General features: G+C 41.0%; 1 pseudogene; it reads right to left on the minus strand.

Annotated features, from left to right (window-relative positions):
• Positions 1-4498: 4498 nt before the first annotated feature.
• LOC132542156 (U1 spliceosomal RNA) lies at positions 4499-4610 on the minus strand (annotated as a pseudogene).
• Positions 4611-4883: the final 273 nt, after the last annotated feature.

A 4883-nucleotide genomic window follows, 5' to 3' on the forward strand; every position in this document is an offset into this window, starting at 1 on the left:
GTTTGCAACTGATGTCTCCTGTACCGTCTGTAACACACGGGAAAGGACCCATTCGTGTTTGCTACCATCAAGTCAGGGCAGTAGGCAACACTGCTTGCCCCATGTAGACTAGAAGTGCCCAAAGCTCCAGCAAGGTCATACCGCCTTCCTGTAGGAGAATAAGTTGTGTTACCAGCTTATGAACGAAGCCCTGCTCAGCTTCTCCAGTACAGCATCTGCTAGAGACAAGGCCACTTCCCTGGACACACTGTTTGTAGACTTGACTACTTCTCCAAGGTCCTAGAGCCCGGCCTTCAGCTGGAAGAAACTCCTCTCCTACTCCTCTACCTTGACACCACCCTATTAGGCCTGCAAACCTTCCTAGGACAGGTAGAGTGAAGCCAAATTTTATTGAATTATTATTATTTTTTTCATTTATGTCTGCCTAGTTTTAAATTTTTATATAAGACAACAATTCCATCAATCTATAAATTTCCAAGTAAAAGTGAATTTTTGGAAATTCAGAAATGGGTTGTTTCAATTTTCATTACTCCTCAGGGGAAAATTTGTTGGGAACTTATCATTTTTACCACTTGTCATATCTTTTAAAAGCAATCAAAGGAAAGTCCCAAAGTACCACTATATCTCTGATTACTTTGGAAGCAAAGGGCTATTTTTCCCTTAAAATAACGGGAGGAGGAACACAAGTTTTTTTTTTTATTGCTTATCTATTTCCCCTTCTTTTATTTCTACTTCATTTTATTATACAATTCTTCTACTTAGTTGGATTTGATATGTTCTAAGAGAAAAACATAGACTGAGTATTTACTTTTCCCCAATGCAAATATTTATTGTTACAACATATTTTTCTTTTTTTTTTCTGGATAGAGACAGAGAGAAACTACAAGGTAAAGGGGAAGAGAGAGGAAGAGGAAGAAAACAAAAAGAAAAATACCTGTAGCACTGCTTTAGCGCTTGTGGAGTTTGCCCCTATAAGTAGAGACAAGGGTCTTGAACCTGGGTCCTTACACAAGATGAAATGTGTGCTGTACCAGGTGTACCACTGCCCAATCCCAATATCCTTTTAAATTCAGTTTTAATTACATGCTACTAATCAATATTTTGCATTTTAATTAAATTACCCCCACCCCCCCCCCAGTATTTCATATGGTTTCTTCCTTGACCACAACTATGATTCCTTTCGCTTTTTTATTTCCAATTTAATTCCTGTGTTGGGTAGTTGACATGTTTTGTAGTATTTTGAGGTTGATGGATCTGCTGTTTCTTTTTTTTAATTTTTTTATTATATTTATTTATTTTCCCTTTTGTTGCCCTTGTTTTTTACTGTTGTTGTAGTTATTGTCGTTGTTATTGATATTGTCATTGTTGGATAAGGCAGAGAGAGAGAGGAGGGGAAGACAGAGAGGGGGAGAGAAAGACAGACACCTACAGACCTGCTTCACCGCCTGTGAAGTGACTCCCCTGCAGGTGGGGAGCTGGGGCTCGAACCCGGATCCTTACACCGGTCTTTGTGAGTCGCGCAGCCTGCGCTTAACTTGCTGCGCCACCTCCCAACTCCCGGGTCTGCTGTTTCTTTGTTAAGTCTCAGATTAAAATGGCTGAGTGTGTTGTTCGGATCTTCATTGTATTGATTCAGTTTGAGAATAATACATACTTAGGCCTCTAGTTGTCACTGCAGATTTGTGTTTCATTTTGGCTTTTCTTGTTTTTTTTTTTTTTTTTTTTTTTGGTGTGTGTGTGTTTAATTATTTATTTTATTTTATTTATTTATTTTTTTCATTTAGTGGTTTCTGGAAATTTCAGGAACGAAGGCTTATAACTGCAAGCTCAAGTTCACTGGTCATCATCACTCCACAATTTTCTACTGTATTAATTTCCGCACAGCCCTTCCTTGTCAACCATTTCAAACACTGATTTATTGATTCCCTTTTGGTGCCCTTGTTGTTGGGCACCGGGATCCTTACGCCCGAACCGGGATCCTTACACCGGTCCCTGCGCTTTGCGCCACGTGCGCTTAACCCGCTGCGCTACCTACTGCCCAACTCCCTTATTTATTTTTTATTTAAGAAAGGAGACATTAACAAAACCGTAGGATAGGAGGGGTATGACTCCACACAATTCCCACCACCTGGTCTGCATATCCCCTCCCCTGATAGCTTTCCCTATTCTCTATCCCTCTGGGAGCATGGACCCAGGGTCATTGTGGGATGTAGAAGGTAGAAGGTCTGGCTTCTGGAATTGCTTCCCCTGAAGCTGAACATGGACGTTGACTGGTGGATCCATACTCCCAGCCTGTCTCTGTCTTTCCCTAGTAGGGTGGGTCTCTGGGGAAGCGGCGCTCCAGGACACATTGGTGGGGTCGTCTATCCAGGGAAGTCAGCATCATGCTGGCATCCAGAACCTGGTGGCTGAAAAGAGAGTTAGCATAAAAGCCAAACAAATTGTTGAACAATCATGGACCTAAAGGCTGGAATAGTGCAGGTGAAGTGTTAGGGGGTATTCACTGCAGATTCTTGTGTACTTCTGCTCTCAGGTGTGTATTTTTCCTGTTTATACTTCAAGATGGATTGGGCTGAGTGGGGGAGGGGGGGCTAGTAGACCAAAGAGACCAGAATGCTGGGAAACTCCATCCTAAAGTTATCAGCATGCTAAGCTTCATTATAAATAAACTTGAATTTCTTTTTCTCTCTTTTTTATTTTTTGACATTAAGATGAATTTTTTAAAAATATCTTATTTATTTATTCCCTTTTTGTTGCCCTTGTTGTTTTATTGTTGTAGTTATTATTGTTGTCATTGTTGTTGGATAGGACAGAGAAATGGAGAGAGGAGGGGAAGACAGAGGGAGGGAGAGAAAGATAGACACCTGCAGACCTGCTTCACCACTTGTGAGGTGACTCCCCTGCAGGTGGGGAGCCAGGGCTCGAACCAGGATCCTTGCTCCGATCCTTGTTCTTAGCGCCACCTGCGCTTAACTCTCTGCACTACAGCCCGACTCCCAAGATGAATTTTTATTTTGTCATTTTTTTATAATCACAAAGTCTTTTTTTTCTTTCTTGGGGGACTAACGGTTTACAGTTCACAGTAAAACACAGTCATTTCTACATGCTAACAGTTTTCAGTTTTCCACATAACAATTTCAAGATGCTTCATTACACAGATGAGTTTTGCCAATTATTTGGGTCAGTTCAATATATACTAAATTTCAACATGTATTTCCCCCCTCATGTATATATTGTCTGCAGAGATGGCTGCCAGTACTTTTCCCCAAAGTTGTGTAGATGTGGCTTTTCCACTAGTAGGTGAAAGCATTTCCTCATCTCAAGTATTCTCTGTTTTGAATACTAGAAGGTCACAGATATGATGCATGTCTAAGAAGCTTGGTCAGTTCTGTTTCTGCTTGCTGAGTCTTGATCCACCATCTAGGTTTTACTACAATGATAAGATAAAATATGCCACATCCAACAACAGCATTAACAATAACTACAACAATAAGAACAACAAAGGACAACAAAAGGGAATAAATAATTTTTCCAAAATGGTGAAATTTCACAAGAAGTCCTATAAGATGAAAGATATTGAACACCGACCAGGGTGGTGCTGGGGAACCTAGTAAAGTACACGTTACTACTAGAGTGGTTCAAACTCGATTTTTTAAGAATTATTTTTATTTATTTATTGGATCAAGACAGCCTGATATTAAGAGGTAAGGGGTGATAGAAAGGGAGAGAGTCAGAGAGTCACTGCTTCAACACTCACAAAGCTCTCCCCTTGCAGGTGGGGACAGGGGACTGGAACCCTGGTCTTTGTGCAACATGTGTGCTCTACCAGGTGCATCACCACCTGGCCCCACAGTTCAAACTCTAGGTCCCCACCTAAAGAGGAAGCTTCACAAGCAGTGGAGCAATACTACCTATATCTCTCCTCTCTGTTTCTCTCCGGAAAGAAAAAGAAAGAGGAGAGAGGCTTCAATCACCTGTCTCAGGTGTAAGGAATTGAAGGAATCCACTTTGGATCATCAGCTCTGACAGCATTCACCTGACCAAGCCCTGCTGACTAGGAAGGAAGAACAGCTTTCCTAGATGAGTCCTGACAAACCAACTCAGGATCAGGAACCAATTACACGGGGGCCGGAGGTGACTGGAGGTTGAGTGCACATATTACAACGCATAAGGACCTGGATTCCAGCCCCCAGTCTGCATCTACAGGAGGAAAGCTTTGTGAGTGGGGATGCAGTGCTGCAGTCTCTCTCTCTCTCTCTGCTTCTCTATCACTCTCTTCCTTCTTGAGGTCTGGCTATCTCTGTCCAACAAATAAATATAATAAACAAAATAGAAGATAAGTTATAAAAAATGACGTAGTGGCTGTTTCAAGCTGCTAAATTATAGGGAGGTCAGTGATATAAACTGTATCTTCTCAGTAAAAAACTAAAGATATGTTGAAAGTGAGGGGAGATGAATCAATTCTAGAAAATAAAAGAGAATTAGAATTTTTTTCAGGGGGGGGAGTACGAACGCAGTCCCCCACTACCACAAATTGAACAGTCAAGTTTCCCACATTTGGGGAAATCGCAGGGGTCATGATCATGGTATCTCCCCTGCCAGGTAAATATGGATTTTTTTTTTTTTTTTTTACTGTGGCAAATTTGCTAGAAGAATTCAATAGGAGGTAAAGCATCACTTTGTACTAGTGACAACTTACAGAGAAGGGACAGTGACAAGAGCCACTGGTAAGACAGATCAATGCAAGTTCCGAGGAGATGCATTTATACTGAAATGACTGCTAATAACAATACATTTTAGAACATGTTGCAACCAAATGCACTCATGCTTGGTTTTAATTAGAAAGTACCATTGACGTATTTATGTTTTCAATGTTGTGTTGT

Source organism: Erinaceus europaeus, chromosome 12, assembly GCF_950295315.1.
Source record: "Erinaceus europaeus chromosome 12, mEriEur2.1, whole genome shotgun sequence".
NCBI classification, from domain to species: Eukaryota; Metazoa; Chordata; class Mammalia; order Eulipotyphla; family Erinaceidae; genus Erinaceus; species Erinaceus europaeus.